Below are 20,358 nucleotides of genomic sequence, written 5' to 3'. Positions count from 1 at the left end.
GGTTTCCTAACCTAATGATTATGAAGGCAGAAGGAAGTAACTTCTGTCCTTTTTAACTTTGAAGTATATCCTTTTAATGCCTAGTAGTTGTCAGTTTTAATTGGATTTTACAGTGTGATTATTGCATTTTAAGGCTTGAACCTGAACGGTAGGACTAGCCTAATTTAGGCTCAGCCTATAATAATGCTGCCTGATGTAACCAGCTAAGGATGGTGACTAGTAAGAGGAATAGGTCCAACTGTTTCTAGTCTGCCTCCCATGTGTCCTTGGTCCCTTGGCACATTTCAAATGCTTGAGCTGCTTCCAGTTGAAAATTTATGGGAATGACCAGCTGAGCTACTTGTAAGGCATGCATATCCCATAACATGCCTGTGCTCTAGAATTCCAGATGTCCTTGAAATGGAACTGCTCCTATTATCACCTGTGCAAACTCTGACCTAGAGACAGACAAGGCTTTCAACTTCATGCTTGAGTATCAATTAAATTCAACCAGCATTTATTCTATAGCCACTATGTTCAAGGCTCTGTTCCAGATATTGCAGGACCACTGCTGCCAACTTTAGATAGAACATTTGTTGTAGTTATGTTATTATGAGCTAGATATGAAGCAACATAAAAAGGAAAACTAAGTTTGATGATGGCCCTTCCAATCTCTGACCATTCCACTAGCACTTAGGTCATTTTATCAGTATTATTAAGACTCCCCTATATAATATACACTGTTGGTTACAATGAGCATAATTTGGGATTTCTTAAAAGGTAGAGAACTTTATTCATTGAACAAAGTTCCATGAATTTCTTTTTAATATAAAACTTACCTGACATCAAGAACATGTAAAAACCCAAATTAATTCAACTCCCAAATTTTTAAATACGAAGAAATTGAGGCCAAGAAGCAGTTAAATAACTTGTTCAAGGACACAGAACTAAAAATGTCTCTGGCATCCACTCCATTCTCCAAATGTTTCAGCGATCTGAGAGCAGAAAACTCTGCAAGATTGCTGCTTTCAGACCACCTTGGGAACACAACATTCTGCTCTATCTGACAGCTAAAATGTGCCAATCGTGGAATCTTTCTGATGACCTTATCCCTAATACTCTCAGAAGTATTTTCTAAAAGACTGTCCTTTATAAAAGTCCTGGAGAGAAAAAAATATTAAAATTACAGTTGAAAAAAAATTAAACACCTTCACAGAAGGTGATTTGGGGATATTCGTCCTTAACCTTGAGGCTGCTTTGGAAAAACAATCAAAGAAAGTTCATTTTAAATGCTGGTGACATTCTTTCCTTGCCATTAAAAAAAGAATAGGGAATTCCTTTCTAAAGGACATCTGGAAAAGTCGGTGTTTGGCTAGTGAAAGACATGTGTGCAACTGATTTAATTGTCTGTTTTTCACTGGTTTCTCATTCAAAATGATTCACTCTCTTTATGAAAAGGCAACTTCTTTCCTTCTTTGAAGGTGTTGTGGAGCATTATTATTATGATTTTGGGGCATTATTAGATAATTTCAGGCTTTTTTGATGTGCTGTTTTTCCCTTTTACATTTTTTTTTTGTCATAAGGAATCATTCTCTGGGAGGGATTTCATTAGGAAATGGAGGTGATTTAAAAACAAAACATATTTAAAAAACAAACCTAACAAAAGAAGCCTTTATTTATTTATTTATTTATTTATTTATTTATTTATTTATTTATTTATTTATTTTTAATGTAATCACTTTTAATTAAAAAATGAAATAAACAATTTTAAAAGTACCTAAGCAACTTTCAATACTAATTGCTAGTGATATAAAAATTTAAAAACAATATTTGCTTTCAAAGAGTTTATATTCTATTGGGAAGAAAAGAAAAAGAGGAAATAACATAAATGACGAGTATAATTTAAGTAAGACTGTGATGGGGCAAAGGAGAGATCCAGAGAAAGTGCTCTAAGAAATATTTTTTAATTAATTACATTCATATTTTATTTTTAGATCCAAATTTTCTCCCTCTCTCCAGCTTCCTTCCCATTAAGAAGGAAAAAAAATGATATCTATCATACAAATGAAGTTGTGCAAAATATATTTGCATTAGCCACATTAAGAAAAAAAAGCAACACAAATAAAGAGAACAACATGCTTCAATCTGCACTCAGATTCCATCAGTTTTCTATTTGGAGGTGGATAGTGTTTTATACTTCGAGACCTATGGAAATGTCATGGATTATTGCATTGATCAGAGCTGCTAAGTCTTTCATAGTTGATTATCACTATAATATTGCTTTTACTGTGTATATTGTTCTAGTTCCACTCACATTACTTTGCATAAATTTATATATCTTCATAGGTTTTCCTGAAAACATCCCCTTCATCATTTCTTATAGTACTATGTATTCCATCTCGATCATATACCATAATTTTTTTAGCTATTCCACCATTGATAGGCATTACCCTAAAATACAAATTTTTGCCACTACAAAAAGAGCTGTTATAAGTAATTTTTAAAAATTATACTTATAGAAGGGGGTGGAGCCAAGATGTTGGAATAAAAGCAGTGACTTGCTTGAGCTGTCTCCCAAACCCGTCCAAATACCTGTAAAAATGGCTGTAAACAAATTCTAAAGCAGCCGAAACCGCAAAGAGACAGAGTGAAACAAATTTTCAGCCTAAAACAACCTGGATGGTTGATTGCGAAGGTCTCTTGCGCCAGACCGGGAGAGAAATGCTGTTCAGCTTGGGCCCACAGGCCTCATCAAACCTGGAACAGGCCTCAGAGGACTAAATTGCAGGCAGCTGTGGTGCTTTCCACACTTCTCAACCCGTGAACACCAAAGGCAAATTAGAAGGTCATGAGGAAAAGTCTGTGTCTGCAGTGACAGAGAAATGTACAGGTCCCAGCCTATGTCCCTGACTGTAGGCAGAGCTTCCAGCCCACAGACCAAGGGGGGAATTGAGTATCTGATCAGAGGGGGATTGCAGGGATCTCTTTGCTGGTGCAGGATTGTCTTTCTTTGCCCATGCTTGGATCTGGGCCACAGTTCTGGGTGATGGTCCTGGGGTGAGGAGGAGTGCTGGCATAGTGGAACTTGTAGTGATGGTATAAAGAGAATCCTCCTCACAGTTCCAAGGCAGAAAAGAGTGCTTGTGGTCATTCATAGACCAGAGCACAGGCCAGGAAAGGAGTAAACGCCTCGCCCCTTATCATACCACCTTGGAAGAACTGAAAATTTCCAAGTCTCTAAAAGTATCTCTGAAAACAGCTGCACAAAACCCCTGAAGCTCGGGACAGTGCATTCTTCACACTGGAAGCAGACCCCTACCTTAACAAAGAGTTTATAACTCAAGTAATTGGCTAAGATCATAAGCAAGCAGTGCAAAAAGAGTCAGAACATAGAATCTTTCTTTGGTGACGAAGAAGATCAAAACATAAAATCACAAGAAAACAAAGTCAAAGCTCTATTCAAAGCCTCTAAGGAAAATATTAATTGGTTGCAGGCCATGGAAGAGCTTAAAAAGGATTTTGAGAAGCAAGTAAGAGAATACAGAAAAAACTGAGAGCGATGCAAGAAAATCATGCAAAACAAGTCAACAGCTTGCTAAAAGAGACCCCCCAAAATACTGAAGAAAATAACACCTTAAAAATAGCCTAACCCAAATGGCAAAAGAGATCCAAAAAGCCAGTGAGGAGAAGAATGCCTTAAAAAGCAAAATTGGCTAAATAGAAAAGGAAGTCCAAAAGCTTACTGAAGAAAATACTTCCTTAAAAAATAGAATGGAGCACTTGGAAGCTAGTGACTTTATGAGAAATCAAGACACTGTAAAACAAATTTAAAAGAATGAAAAAAATAGAAAATAATGTGAAATATCTCAATGGAAAAACAACTGACCTGGAAAATAGATCCAGGAGAGAAAATTTAAAAATTATTGGACTATCTGAAAGCCATGATCAAAAAAAGAGGTAGACACCATCTCCCAAGAAATTATCAAGGAAAACTGCCCTGATATTTTATAACCAGAGGGCAAAATAGAAATAGAAAGAATCCGCCAATCACCTCCTGAAAGAGATCCCCAAAGGAAAACTCCTAGGAATATTATAGCCAGATTCCAGAGTTCCCAGGTCAAAGAGAAAATATTGCAAACAGCCAGGAAGAAATAATTCAAGTATTGTGGAAACACAATCAGGATAACACAAGATTTAGTAGCTTCTACATTAAGGTACCAGAGGGCGTAGAATATAATATTCTGAAGGGCAAGGGAGATAGGATTACAACCAGTAATCACCTACCCAGCAAAACTAAGCATAATCCTTCAGGGGAAAAATGGATATTCAGTGAAATAGAGGACTTTCCAGCATTCTTGATGAAAAGACCAGAGCTGAATAGAAAATTTGACTTTTGGATACAAGACTCAAGAGAAACATGAAGAGGTAATCAGGAAATAGAAATCATAAAGGACCTATTAAAGTTGAAATGTTTATATTCTGAATGGAAAGATGATATTTGTAACTCATGAGTCCTTTGTCAATATTAGAGTAGTTGGAGGGAAAACATTATATATATATAATATATTTATATTATATATAACATGTATGTATATGTTATATATATATATATATATATATATATATATATATATATATATATATATATATAGATAGATAGATAGATAGATAGATAAACAGAGGGCACAGGGTGAGTTGAAAATGGAGGGGTGATACCTGGAGAATAAAAGAAAGGGGTGAGAGAGTATTGTACAGAGAGAAGAAGAAATGGATAGTTAGAATGGGATAAATTATCTCACATAAAACAGACAAGAAAAGGCTTTTACAGCAGAGGGGAAATGGGGGAAAGTTAGAGGGAATGAGTGAATCTTATTCTCATAGGATTTGGTTTAAGGAGGGAATAACATAAACACTCAATTGGGTATGGAATTCTATCTTACCCTACAGGAAAATGGGGGGGGAAGGGAACAAGAGAGCAGGAGGATGATAGAGGGGAGGGCAGATTGGGGGAGGGGGTAATCAGAAGCAAACACTTCTAAGGAGGGACAGGGTCAAAAGAGAGTATAGAATAAATGGGGGGTGTGATAGGATTAAGGGAAATATACTTAGTTTTCCACAAAATGACTACTGTGGAAGTGTTTTGCATGACTACAGATGTATAACCTGTATAGAGTTGCTTGCTTTCTCAATGAGGGTGGGTGGAGAGGGAGGAAGAGAGAAAATTTGGAACCCAAAGTTTTAAAAACAAAAGTTAAAAAAAATTGCTTTCACATGCAACTGGGAAATAAGATATACAAGCAATGGGGTGTAGAAATCTATCCTGTCCTACAGGAAAATTGAAGGGGAAGGGATAAGAGAAGGGGGGGGTGAGATAGAAAGGGGGCAGATTAGGAGAAGAGGTATTCAGAATGCATGCCATCTTGGGTTGGGGGAAGGGGCAAGATAGGGAGGAAATTTGGAACTCAAAATCTTGTGGAAGTGAATGTTGAAAACTAAAACTAAATAATTTAATAAAAAATAAAAAAAATATAAATTATACTTACAGATAATTTTCTTTTGATCTGTTTGGGATACAGATCTAATAGTGGTATCACTGAGTCAAAGGCTATGTATAGTTTTATAGGCCTTTGGGCACAGTTCCAGATTGTTCTCCAGAATCATTGCACTAGTTCATAGCTCTACTAATAGTGTGTTATTTTCCCTAATTTCCCCCCTTACTTGCAGTTCAGATGAGAGTGAGATTCAAGCATAGTCTGTTCTACTGTCCCATTTTCTCCTCCATTTTAACAACTTTTCCTTGTGTACCACATTTGTGTGATATATTTCGTCCCTTCTTCCTCTTTCTTCCAGTGTATCCCTCTTTCTCACCATTCCATTCTTCTTTTGAGATCATTCCAATGTGATTGACTTATACCCTCTCATATGCCCTCTATTAAAGTAGTTTTTTCCCCCTAACTACCCTCATGATGATAAAGTTCTTTGGGCTTACATGTGTCATCTTCACATAAAGAAATGTAAACAGTTTGACCCTGTTAAGTTCCTTATGAGTTCTTACTCTTGTTTACCTTTTTATGTTTCTCTTGAGTCTTGTGTCTAAATGTCAAATTATCTATTTGGTTCTGGTCTTTTCAACAGGAATGCTTTAGAGTCTTCTGTTTCATTAAATATTTCCCCCCATCCCCCAACAGGATTATATTCTATTTTCTGAGTAGGTTGTTCTTAGTTGTAATACTAGCTCTTTTGCCTTCTGGAATATCTTATTCTAAGCTCTCCACTCCTTTATAGGAGTAGCTGCTAAATTTTATGTGATCCTGACTGTAGGTTCATGTTATCTGAATTCTTTCTTTCTGATTACTTGCAATTTTTTCCCCTTGATCTTGAAGCTCTTGAATTCAGCTATAATATTTCTGAGAATGTTTGTTTTGGAATCTATTTCAGAAGGTGATTGGTGGATTCTTTCAATTTCTATTTTACCATCTGGATCTAAGATATTAGGGGGACAGTTTTATTTTATAATTTCTTGAAATATAATGTTTAGGTTTTTTTTTTTTTGGTCATGGCTTTCAGGTAGTCCAATAATTCTTTTTTTTTTTTTTTTGACTAGGCAATGGGGTTAAGTGACTTGCCCAGGGTCACACAGCTAGTAAGTGTATCAAATAGTTGGTCTGAGGTTGGATTTGAGCTCAGGTCCTCCTGACTTCAGGGCTGTTGCTCTATCCATTGTGCCACCTAGCTGCCCCTTTTTATAATTTTCTTACATAGTTCTTATTTCATTTTCCATTTTCTCTATCACTCTTATTTGATTTTTAAGATTACTATTTAGCTCTTCCTTTTAATTCTTCTTTGTCCCTTTGAGGAATTCTTGTTAGGCTTGTGTTTAATCTGCATTTATTTTTGAGACTTTGCTTGTAGATGTTTTCAAGTCATTGTCTTCTTCTGAGTTTGTATCTTAAGTTTCCCTAACAGTATTGTAACTTTTTTATGTTCAGGTTCTTTCTTACTATTCACTCATCCCCCCCCCAAGTTGATTCCTTGAATTTGTGCTTTATGTTAGCATTGGGTTCTGCTCACCTCCAGGGTGGACGACTGGCTTAAACTTCTTTCTGTTATGCCCTTATGCTTTCACAGCTCAATCTGAAGGCTTGTAGTTCTTGGTGCCTCCAAAATGGTGTTATCTCAAGAATAATCTGGTCACTATCCCTGTGGACTATTGTCTGGGGCTTACACAGGTATGGACCCTACTGCTTCATTATTGAAACACTTCTTTCTGTCCTGGGATTGCAAACCAGAACTGGGTAATGGGCAACAGAGATTCCAAATTACATTCAATATTTCTTCCAGTGTTAGAATAGGGATTCTCTGGGATTTCTTTTTGACCAGGTATTTATTTCTCTTATTGCCCGTGGGTACTGGTGCTACGGCTGCCACCACTTCTGCAACCACTGCTACTCCCCATTGCTCTTCATTGTTGCCACTTTCCACTACCACTACTGGGCTTTTAGTCAACAGTTCTCAGGCTAGTGACACTTCAATATGTCTTCAGACCTCTTTTTCTGTCTCCCTAATCTGCCCTGGGATGGTACAAATTCATCATTATAACTTTTTCTTGGCTTTTCCACTTAGAATTCTGTCCAGTGTTTCTTGTAGTTAGTTTCTAAGAGGGGTTTTGGTGGAAGTTTGTCAATTGTGATCTTTCACTCCACTACCTTGATTCTGCCTCCATCCTTAATGCAATCCCCAGAAGTTAGAACTCAAATGAAAGAAGGCTAAATTAGGTAGGTAACATGGTATTAGAGAAAACATACTGACTTTGGAGTTAGGAGGACCTTCATTCAAATCCTTATTTTCTACTGCCTACCTGTGTGACCTTGGGCAAGTCTCTGGGCCTCATTTTCCCTATGTATAAAATGAGAAAATTAGACTAGATCACTTCTAAAGTCCCGTCTAATTTAATTTATTTTTAAATTTTTAAAAACTTTTAAAAATTTAAATTTTTTTTAATATAAATTTATTTATTTTTAGCTTTCAACATTCACTCCCAGAAGTTTTCGAATTCCAATTTTATACCCCATCTCCCCCCCCTCCCACCCCAAGATGGCATGCATTCTGAATATCCCTTCCCCTACTCTGTCCTCTCTTCTATCTCTCTCCCCTTCTCTTATCCCCTTCTCCTTCTATTTTCCTGTAGGGCAGGGTAGACTTCTGCACCCCATTTCCTGTATTTCTTATTTCCCAGTAGCATGTGACAACATTTTTTTTAAACATATATTTTTAAAACTTTAGGTTTCAAATTTTCTCTCTTCCTCCCTCCCCACCCACCCTCATTGAAAAGGCAAGCAACTCAATATAGGTTATACATGTGCAGTTATGCAAAACACATCCATAGTAGACATGTTGTGAAAAACTAACTCTATTTCCCTTAATCCTATCCTGCCCTCCCATTTATTCTATTCTTTCTTTTGACCCTGTCCCTCCTCAGAAGTATTTACTTCTGATTACTCCCTTTCCCAATCTGCCTTCCTCTCTATCATCCCCCTGCTCTCTTGTCCCCTTCTCCCCCTATTTTCCTGTAGGGTAAGACAGATTTCCATACCCAATTGAATGTTTGTTATTCTCCTTAAGCCAAATCCTATGAGAATAAGATTCACTCATTCTCTCTCACCTTCCCCATTCCCCCACTGTAAGAGACTTTTCTTTTCTGTTTTTTTTGTGAGATAATTTACCCCATTCTACCTCTCCCTTTCTTCTTCTCCGAGTATAACTCTCTCATCCCTTAATTTTATTCTCCAGATATGACCCCTTAATCTTCAACTCACCCTGTGCCCTCTATCTATCTATCTACATACATACATATAATTTTTTTCCTCCAACTACCCTAATACTGACAAAGGTCTCATGAGTTATAAATATCATCTTTCCATGCAGGAATGTAAACAGTTCAATCTTAATAAGTCTCTTATGATTTCTCTTTCCTGTTTACCTCTTCATGTTCCACTTGAGTCCTGTATTTGAAAGTCAAATTTTCTATTCAGCTCTGGTCTTTTCATCAAGAATGCTTGAAAGTCCTCTATTTCACTGAATGACCATTTTTTCCCTGAAGGATTATACTCAGTTTTGCTGGGTAGGTGATTCTTGGTTGTAATCCTATCTCCTTTGCCCTCCAGAATATTATATTCCATGCCCTGCGGTCCTTTAATGTAGAAGCTGCTAAATCTTGTGTTATCCTGATTGTGTTTCCACAGTACTTGAACTGTTTCCTTCTGGCAGCTTGTAATATTTTCTCCTTGACCTGGGAACTCTGGAATTTGGCTATAATATTCCTAGGAGTTTTCCTTTGGGGATCTCTTTCAGGAGGAGATCTGTGGATTCTTTCAATTTCTATTTTGCCCTCTGGTTCTACTATATCAGGGCAGTTTTCCTTGATAATTTCTTGAAAGATGATGTCTAGGCTCTTTTTTTGATCATGGCTTTCAGATAGTCCAATAATTTTTAAATTCTCTCTCCTGGATCTATTTTCCAGGTCAGTTGTTTTTCCAATGAGATATTTCACATTGTTTTCTAATTTTTCATTCTTTTGGATTTGTTCTACTGTGTTGATTTCTCATAAAGTCACTATCTTCCAATTGCTCTATTCTAATTTTTAAGGAAGTATTTTCTTCAGTAAGCTTTTGGACTTCCTTTTCCATTTGGCCAATTTTTCTTTTTAGGGCATTCTTCTCCTCATTGGCTTTTTGGACCTCTTTTGCCATTTGGGTTAGGCTATTTTTTAAGGTGTTATTTTCTTCAGTATTTTTTTGGGTCTCCTTTAGCAAGCTGTTGACTTGTTTTCATGATTTTCTTGCATCACTTCATTTCTCTTCCCAGTTTTTCCTCTACTTCCTTACTTGCTTCTCAAAATCCCTTTTGAGCTCTTCCAAGGCCTGGGACTGATTCATATTTTTCTTGGAGGCTTTGGATGTAGGAGCTTTGACTTTGTTGTCTTCTTCTGGTTGTATATTTTGATCTTTTTCACCAAAGTAAGATTCTATGGTCTGACTCTTTTTGTGCTGCTTGCTCATGATCCCAGCCAATTACTTGAGTTTTAAACTCTTTGTTAAGGTAAGAGTCTGATTCCAGTGTGGAGAATGTATTGTCCCAAGCTTCAGGGGTTTGTATAGCTGTTTTCAGAGATACTTGTAGGGACTGGTAAATTTTTAATTCTTCCAAGGTGGTATGATAAGGGGCGAGGTGTTTACTCCTTTACTGGCCTGTGACCACAAGTATTCCTTTCTGTCCTGTAACTGTGAGGAAAGGTTCCTCTCCACAGCCACTCCAAGCTCTACCACGCCAGCATTCCTCCTCACCTCAGCACTGCTGCCCAGAATTGTGACCCAGATCCAAATAGGGGCAAAGCAAGAGATTCCTGCCTCAGCACTGGCAAAGAGATCCCTGCAATACCTCTCTGATCAGCCACTGGATTCCCCCTCAGTCTGGGCTGGAAGCTTGGGAAGCAGCTGTCCCCCCCACCTCCCGGGCCACGCTCTTGGGGAATGGAGCTGAAACCCCACCTTCCTCTCTCAGCACCGACAGAAACAGACTTTTCCCACTGACCTTCTAAGGTGTCTTTGGCATTAGTGGATTGAGGAGTCTGGAAACCGCCACAGCTGCCTGAGATTCAGTCCTCTGAGGCCTGCTCCAGTTTCACTGCGGCCTGCCAGCCCCGTGCAATACACCTTTCTGATCGATCATCCATGTTGTCTTGGGCTGGAAATTTGCTTCACTCTGTCTTTTTGTGGGTTCTGCTGCTTCAGAATTTGTTTAGAGCCATTTTTTATGAGTATTTGGAGGGGTTTGGAGGAGAGCTCAAGCAAGTCACTGCTTTCACTCTGCCATCTTGGCTCTGCCCCCTCTCCTAATTTTAAATGTATGGCCCTAGTAACATGGAAGATAGCAAGGAAGGGAGGAAAGAAGCATTTATTATTAAGTGCCTTCTTTGTGTCAGGGGCTGTGCTAAATGCTTTAGAAATATCTCATTTGATCCTCAGAGCAATACTTGGAAGAAAGGGTTATTATTTCCATTTTACAGTTGAGAAAACTGAAGTAGACAGAGGTTAAGTGACTTCCTTAGGGCCACACAACTAGTGTGTGAGGATATGAATTCAAATTTGAACGCCAGACTTCCAAGTTCCAGGCCCATCACTTTATCACCTAGCTGCTCATAGAAGCTGTTTCTTATTAAAGGTTACATTACTGAGCATGGGCAAACACTGATCTTAGATTTAGAGTTAGAAGGGGTCTTAGAGGTTATGTGTAGTCTCCCATTTTCATTAATGAATAAATAAGATTCAGAAAGGGTGACTTGCCCAATGTGACATAGGCAATAAGTGGCAAAAGATTTGAATCCAAGTTTTCTGATTCTGAACCCATCACTTTCCAATATGCCAATATTATTTATTTTAAAATATCACTAGGTATGCCCACAGAGATGGATTTTTATAATACAGGTTTCATTAATATGAGGCAATTGGTCTGAATAACATAAATGGACTTCTATTAGGTTATGTGTATATCATATACCATTCAGGGCATGACAGACCCCAAGTGCAGATTTTTATTAATATCATGTCTGGTTTAGAAATAAGTGAATTTAATCTTTGTGCCACATTAGACTTCTCGCATTCCATTTTATTTTCTGCAATAGATTTAATTGCTGGAATGAACAGCAATTTCTTATATTTGGCAGATTCTTTTAATCACTCTGTGTTTGAAGTGGCAAATAACAGGATTAGATGTGTTCCTATTCTTTATGTACCTTTTCTTCCTTGTAGCAGTCAAAGGAAGGAACAGGATTCTTCCATCATTTTGAGATTCTGCTGATTTGAGAAGCTGATTAATGTTGCTATCACAAATTCTCTAAAAAGAACTAACTCCAGACTGCATCAGATGTCACAACTGTGAGATGCTGATCTTTAATCACCTACAACACATACCCGCTGCCATGGCAGCAAGGAATGAGCTATCATCGTGTAAATTTTGATGGGCCAGTATTTTCTCAAAATACATCAGGACGATGAATTTTTAACGTTTATTATAAGTAGAATATGGCACACATTCTAATTCTGTACTATGAAGCTCCATAAAATGTGCTGCCAGTTGCATATGATTAGTATGTGGCTGGCTTCCTTGGTTGTTGGTGCCTTGCAGAAATCACCCATGAATATCTGCATTTTCATTTTTATCTTTCACTTGATTGCCCTGGGATGTGATGGTCACTGAATATTTATAAAATCGTAAATTATTTTGAAATATGGAGTATGGTTATTTAGCCAACTCCACTTTTTTATGTCTTCCTACTTTCCTCTAAACCAAGGTGTCTTGGTTATTTTTTTTTAATTAAAATTTAAAAAAGATTTTAAAGATTTTTTTTTAAAAAGAAGAAACATTTGAAAAGAGAATAAAACCCTTTGCTTCAGTATTTCAAAATATCCTTGATCCTCAAGGTCTATAGATGTAGATTTCAATTCCTCAATAACTCAGTAGATAGTAATCATGAGTTTCTTGGGGAGTGGGGTGGGAATCCTTACCTGATGCTCAGCCTTTGGGTGACAAATCTCTCCACAGTTGACTAGGTACTGGTCTTGGCCTGTTTTATGATTTTATGACTATAAATTAGTTAGCCTTTTGCTAATCCTGGCATATAAAATTCCTCCATCTATATTCATGAATTGGGGGAAGGGACACTCACTATTTCCTTCTTCACCCTTGTCTCACATGAAGTGGTGAGCTTCTCTTTGTCAAGACAAACTCCTCCATATGTTCCCTTGATTCCATCTTATCCTGTCTTATCCAGGAGCTTGTTTATTCTGTAATTATAACTCTCTCAGTAATATATCATCCCTCCCTGTCTACTGGCTATTTCTCTGCTGCTGAAAAACACATTCACATTTGCCCTGTTGTTAAAAACCCCTCACTTCACCTGACCATCCTTTCTAGGTATCATTCTAACATCTCCGTCTTTTCGTAACAAAACTAAAGAAAGTAATTTACAGTTGCTACCTAGACTTTTTCTCCTCTAACTTTCTTCTAGACCCTGTATAATATGGTTTCTGATAGCTTCATTCAACTGGAAACTGTTCTCTCCAAAATTATCACTAATTTCTTTTTTTTCCTTTAATGTGCTCATTTTATTTCCACTTAATAGTATTTTATTTTTTCCAATTACATGTAAAGATAGTTTTCAATATTCACTTTTATAAGATTTTGAGTTCCAAATTGTTTTTCTCCCTCTCTCCCTTGCCCCCTCCCCAAGATGGCAAGCAATCTGATGTAGGCTATTTGTGTACAATCACATTAAACATATTTCCACATTGGTCATGTTGTGAAAGAAGAATTGGACCAAAAGGGAAAAACCATGACAAAGGAAAAAAAAAGGAGAAAATAGTATGCTTCTATCTGCAGTCAGACTCCATAGTTCTTTCTCTGGTTTGGATAGCATAGAGACTTTTGGAATTGTCTAGTTTTCCCAACAAATAGTGAGTTGTTATTTCAGAAGCTGGAGTCTTTGGGTTTATCAAACAGTAGATTACTATAGTCATTGACTACTTTGTCTTGCATACGTAACCTAGTCTAGCGATCTACCACTTTATTTCTTAACCAGTACCAAATAGTTTTGATGGTTGCTACTTTATAATACAGTTGTAGATCTGGTATGGTTAGGCCACCTTCCCTTGCATTTTTTTCACTAATCCCCTTGATATTCTTGACCTTTTGTTTTTTTGAGATGAATTTTGTTATTATTTTTTCTGGGTCTGTACAATTTTTTTTTATAATTTGATTGGTATAGCACTGAATAAATAAATTAATTTAGATAGAATTATCATTTTTATTATATTAGCCCAACCTACCCATGAGCAACTGATAATTTCAATTTTTTAGATAGGACTTTATTTGTGTGAAAAGTGTTTTGTAATTGTGTTCATATAATTCCTGCATTTGTCTTGGCAGGTAGACTCCCAAATACTTTATATTGCCTAGTTATTTTAAATGGAATTTCTCTTTCTGTCTTTTGCTGCTGGGATTTTTTAGTAATATATAGAAATGCCAGTGATTTATGTGGGCTTGTTTTATGTCCTGCAACTATGCTAAAGTTATTAATTATTTCAAATAATTTTTTAGTTGATTCTTTAAGTATACCCTCATGTCAATTGCCAAGAGTGATAGCTTTATTTCCTCTTTGCTTATTCTAATCCCTTCAACTTCTTTTTCTTCTCTTATTGCTATGGCTAAAGTTGCTAGTACAATATTGAATAATAGTGGTGATAATGGACATCCTTTCTTCACCCCTGATCTTATTGGAAATGCTTCTAGTTTATCTCCATTACATATAATGCTTGCTGAAGGTTTTCGGTAGATTCTACTTATCATTTTAAGGAAAAGTCCATTCATTCCTATGTACTCTAGTGTTTTTAATAGGAATGGGTGTTGTGTTTTGTCAAAAGCTTTTTCCTCATCTATTGAGATAATATGATTTCTGTTATTTTTGTTACTGATTATGTTGATAGCATTCCTGATATTGAACCAGCCCTGCATTCACTAATTTCTTAATTGCCAAATCTAATAACCTTTTCTTAATCTTTATCCTTAGTGACATCTCTGCAAAATTTGGTATTATTAATCACCCTTTTCTCCTGGATATTATCTTCTCTTTGTTTTTATGACACCACTCTCTCCTAGTTATTCTACCTCAACCACCATTCCCCGGTATCCTTTGATGGATTTTTAGCCAGGTCATACTCATTAATTGTGGGTGTTACTCAAGGCTCTGTCCTGACATCTCTTCTCTTTTCCATCTATACAATCTTACTTGAAAATCTGTCTCATCAAGTCCTGTGGGCAAATGATTCATACACACACACACATACACACACACACACACACACACACACACACACGTGCATTTATATGTATATACACACATATATATGTGTATATATATGTGTGTGTGTGTATATATATATATATATATATATATATATATATATATTATATATATATATATATATATATATATATATATATATATATATATATATATATATATCCCTAATTTCTCTTTAGGCCTCCATTTTTACCTTCCCAACTGGCAATTGTATATTTGGAACTAGATGTCTTGAAGACATCTTAAACTAAACATGTCTAAAACAAGTTTTCCCTCAAATCTTCCTCTCTTTCAAACTTTTCCTAATGTAGCAAAGGTACTACCATCCTCCTGGCCTCCCAGGCTCGTACTCTCAATGTCATCTTCTATTCCTTACTCTTTGTCACCCCATGTATCTAATCTGTTTGCAAAGATTTACCACTTTTGCCTTCATAACAAGTCTCCTATAGCCCCCTTATTTCCACTCACATGCATATCTATTATCCTGGTATAGGCCTTGATCACCTCAAGCTTGGACTATTGCAATAGTGTACTGGTTCATCTCCTTGCCTCAAGTGTCTCATTCCCCCAATCCATCCTCTACTTATCTGTCATATATATCTTCCTAAAACATGGATATGACTATTCTTAATAAATTCCAGTGTTTCTATATTACCTCAATGATCAAATATCAGAATCTTCTATTTTGCTTTTAAAGTCCTTCACTATCTGCCCTCTTCCTATCATTGCAATTTTCATATGCTTTACTTCTTTTAATGTGTTCTTCCACCCAGTGACATTTCTTCCTATTCATTGACTATTCTCTTTCTTTTCACTGGCTATCCTTTTGTGCTTATAATGCTGTCCTTTATTATTTCCACTTCCTGATTTCCCTGGTGTTTCTGAAGGGTCAATTCAAATCCTATCTTTTGTAAGAAGCCTTTCCTGTACTCTCCCCCCGCAAAGGTAATCCTTTCCTAGTGAGATAACCTCACATTTGCACTGTATATATTTTGAATGTATATAGTTGTTTGCATAATATCTTCTCCATTAGAATGTCAGTTCTTTGAGGAACAGAGCCATGTTTTTGCCTTTCTTTTTATCCTCATGTTTAGTACAGTGTCTGGTACATAGTAAGCACTTAACAAATGCTTGTTGACTTGCTTAGTATTTCAGGACACCTAAGAACATTTTATCTATTCAATAAAAATTTTAATGAGTCAACTTTTGAACTGACTTGACCCAAGAGAAAAAGAGAATGTATGTATATGTGGGTCAGTTGTTGGTCCTCGTATGAATTCCAAAGTATTTAGGGAAGATTTTGATGGATGCATGGTATCTTTGTTAAGATAGAAATGGCCTATTTTTGATGATTGTATTGCAATTTGTTCCATGTACTAATTTCCTAGGAATTAGTGGCATATACTGCTCTTTCACTGTTTCAACAAATCATTTCTTCCACCTTTGGTCTCATTTAAGTTCTCTTTCTAATACATTATATGGGCTCTGCCAATCAGTTCTAGGTAGCATAGTTTATATGATTTCCCTTAGGTTCTCAGAGATGGAAAGAACACTGGACTTAAAGTAAAAAGAATACTTTTGGATATTGAGGAAGATATAAATCTTAGCTAACATAATCACTGCTCTCATGTAGTTGATGGTTGTGTGTGTGTGTGTGTGTGTGTGTGTTTGTGTTGTGTTTTTCAGGGGGGTAGTGAAGGTGAAGTACAACCACAGATAACTTTTATTCAGAATATCATATGTACATTAAAAAGGCACAGAACTATATTTTAGATTATACCCTGGCTCTGAGAGCCTGTTAGAGTAATTTAATTTCTGTGACGGTTTCCTCATCCTTAAAATAGGTTTATTGAAACTTACATTATCTAACTCACTTGGCTGTTTTGGAAATCAATTGAGATATAATACATAAGTAGAATAGAAGGACAAGGGGCAAGGACAGTCAGTCTATAAACATTTATTTCTATCATGTGCCAATCATTATGCTAATTGGAACAGATACAAAAAGAGACATAAGATAACCCCTCATCTCAAGGAACTCACAATCTAATTCATGGAGACAGTAAGCAAACAGATATGAACAAACAAAATGTATACAGGAAAATAGGTTCTTATTAAAAGAAAGAAGGCATTAGAATTAAGAGAGGTTTGCAAAGTTTTCTTATAGAAGATGAGATTTTAGTCGAGAATTAAAAGAAGCCAAGAAAAGAAATAGAGATGATGAGGAAGAGAATTCAAGGCATGGGGCACAGCAAACAAAAATACCTGGAGCTAAGGGATAGAGGGTCTTATTTATGGAACTACAAGGAGGTCAATGTCACTGGCCTCTCAAAGTGTCATTGGCTGACTTAAAGTGTATGTGGCAAGAAATAAGCTTTAAGAAGACTTGAAAGTTAAGAGGAAGCTAGATTATGGAGAACTTTAAAATTTAGTGGATTTTATATTGAAACCTTGAGGCAAGAGAGAAACACTGGTGTTTATTGAGTAGGGGATTGGGGTTGACATAGTCACATCTACATTTTAGGAATATCACTGGATAGAGGGTAAATTAAAGTGAGGAGAAACCTGAGTCAGCAATCATCTAAGTATGAGGTGATGAGGACTTGCATTAGGGTGTTGGTAGTATCAGAGAAGGAAAAATGGCATATTTGAGAGATACTGCAAGGTGAAATCTATAGTCCTTGTTAGTGGATTGGAATTGAGGATGACAACTAGGTTGCATGCCTGAAGGAGTTGGGAGGATGTTATTGCCTTTGACAATAAAAGAGATGTTAGGATGAGAAGGAAGGTAGAAGGACAAAGATACTGAGTTTTGTTTTGGACATGTTAAGTTTAATAGGTCCACTAATCATCTAGTTCCAGATATCTCAAGCATAATGGAAATGTGAGTTTGGAGGTCAGTGGAGAAATTAGGGCAGGGTAGGTGAGAATCATCAGCATAGAAGCGGTAAGTAAATCCATGGGAACCGATGACATCACCAAGTGAAGTAGGAAAAGGGAGGAGAAAAGAGGACCAACGCTAGAACCTTATGTGATACCTATGGTTACAGGGTGTGATCTGGATGAAGATATGGCAAAGGAGACAGAGAAGGAACAGTCTGATAAATAGGAGAATCTGGCCTCAGACACTTGACACTTACTATCTATGTGACCCTGGGCAAGTCACTTAACCCCATTTGCCTCACCAAAAAGCAAAGCAAAACAAAAGAAAACAAAAAACACAACAACAACAAACTAAGATGAAGAGAGTGATCAACAGTATCAAAGGCTGTAGAGAGGTTAAGAAGAATGTGCATTGAGAAAAGGCCAATTTATTTGTCAATTAGAAGGTGATTGGAGAGCTGTTTCGATGGAATGATGAGGCTGGAAATTGGATTGCAAATGATTAAGAAGTGAGTGAAAGCCTTTTCAAGGAGTTTAGCCACAAGGGCAGAAAAGATATGGGATGATAATTAGAGGGAATGGAAGGATCAAGTGAGGGTTTTCTAAGGATGAGGTAGATAATACTATGCTTAGGGAATCTTAGACAATCAACTAAAATTAGTTGAAATAATTAACAACTTCAAGAAATCTGCAGGATATAAAATAAACCCATATAAATCATCAATATATCTATATCTATATATCCGTATATCTATATCTATATATAAAACCAATGAAATCACCAGGAAGAGACAGAAAGAGAAATTAATTTACTTATATGAATCGAAATACAAAAATTATTTTATAGACCTAGAAAAAATGATAACAAAATTCATCTGGAAGAACAAAAAGTCAAGAAAACCAATGGAATCAATGAAAAAAAAAGTGAAGGATGGTGGCCTAACAATACTAGATCTCAAACTATATTACAAAGTAGTAATTATCAAAATAATCTGGTACTGGCTAAGAAATAGAGTGGTGGATCAGTAGAGTAGATTAAGTACACAGTATGTAGTAGAAAATAACCATGGTAATCTAGTCTTTGATAAATGCAAAGATACAAGATTTTGGGACAGGAACTCACTCTTTGATGAAAATTGCTGGGAAAATTAGAAAAGAGATTGGGAGAAACTAGGTACAGATCAATATCTCACATCGAATATCCAGGTAAGATCAAAATGAGTATATGATTTAGATGAAAAGGGTAATATAAGCAAATCTGATTATAATAATAAGCTACTAAAAATAAAATAAAACAGAATGAAAATAAAAATGAGTAAACAAAGGAGAAATAATGAAACCAGAGATGGCTACTATGGGCATAGAGGAAGATACTTCAGCTAAAAAAGCCACTGCTTTTTCAGTTAGAAATGTCAAATGGTCCCAAGTTCAAAAGGAGTTCTTGGAAGACCTTAAAAGCACTTTAAAAATTAAATGAGCGATTGAGGAAAAATTGGGGAAAAAAAATAAGAACAATCAAAGAAAATCAAGAAAATTATGAAAAGAAAGTCAACCAACTTGAAAAAGAGGATAAAAAACTTAAGGAATCATATAATTCCTTGAAAATTAGAATTGGGTAAGGGGAAGCTAATGACATTGTAAGACACCAAGAAATAATAAAACAAAATCAAAATAGTGAAAAAAGAGCAAAGAATGTGAAACATCGCATCAGAAAAACAAGTGATCTGGAGAACAGATCAAAGAGACAATATAAGAATTTTTGGACTACCTGAACGTTACAATAAAAAAAAAAAAGAATCAATACAGTATTACAAAAAAATTATTAAATAAAATTGTCTTGAAGTTCTAGAACAAGAAAGTAAAGCAGAAATAGAAAAAAATCACTGACCACCACCTGAAAGAGATCCTAGGAGGAAAACTTACAGGAATATCATAGCCAAATTTCACAGCTCCCCAGTTAAAGAGAAAATATTGCAAGCAACAAGAAAAAAATTAAATATCATGGAGCTATAATCAGGATTACACAAGACCTAGCAGCTTCTGCATTGTTGGACCATAGGTTTTAGAATACTATATTTCATAGAGCAAAAGAGGTAGAGTTACAATCAAAGTTAACTTACCCAGCAAAGTTAAGTATAATTCTGAACAGAAAAAGGACATTTGGCAGATTGAAAGACTTTCAGGTATTTACGGCAAAAACAGCAGAATTTAATGTAAAATTCAACATATAAAATCTAGGAGAAATATTAGGTAAACATTAAAGACTAATTATGAGGGATTCAATAAGGTCAAACTATTTACTTCTTATATGTGAAAATGTTATTAATATGCTAATGACTGTCATCATTATCTGGATAGTTTGAAAGAAAGGATTAAGCTAAGCTGTGTATTATGGGGTGATTCTAAAAAAAACTATGTAGGGGAAGATTAAAAAGAGTAATTAGCTCATACAAATGAGGCATGAAAAAAAGAATTGATACAAAGAAACAAGTTGTGAGGAGGAGGGCTGGTAGTGCTGGAACCTTACTCTTACATGAAATGGGTTAAAGAAGGAACAACATATACATCTGGAAGTGTAT

The sequence above is a fragment of the Phascolarctos cinereus genome, unplaced genomic scaffold, assembly GCF_003287225.1.
Source record: "Phascolarctos cinereus isolate Bilbo 61053 unplaced genomic scaffold, phaCin_HiC Scaffold_4;HRSCAF=312, whole genome shotgun sequence".
Classification (NCBI taxonomy): domain Eukaryota; kingdom Metazoa; phylum Chordata; class Mammalia; order Diprotodontia; family Phascolarctidae; genus Phascolarctos; species Phascolarctos cinereus.
The sequence above is the reverse complement of the archived record's forward strand: the minus strand, read 5'-3'. Positions refer to the sequence as shown.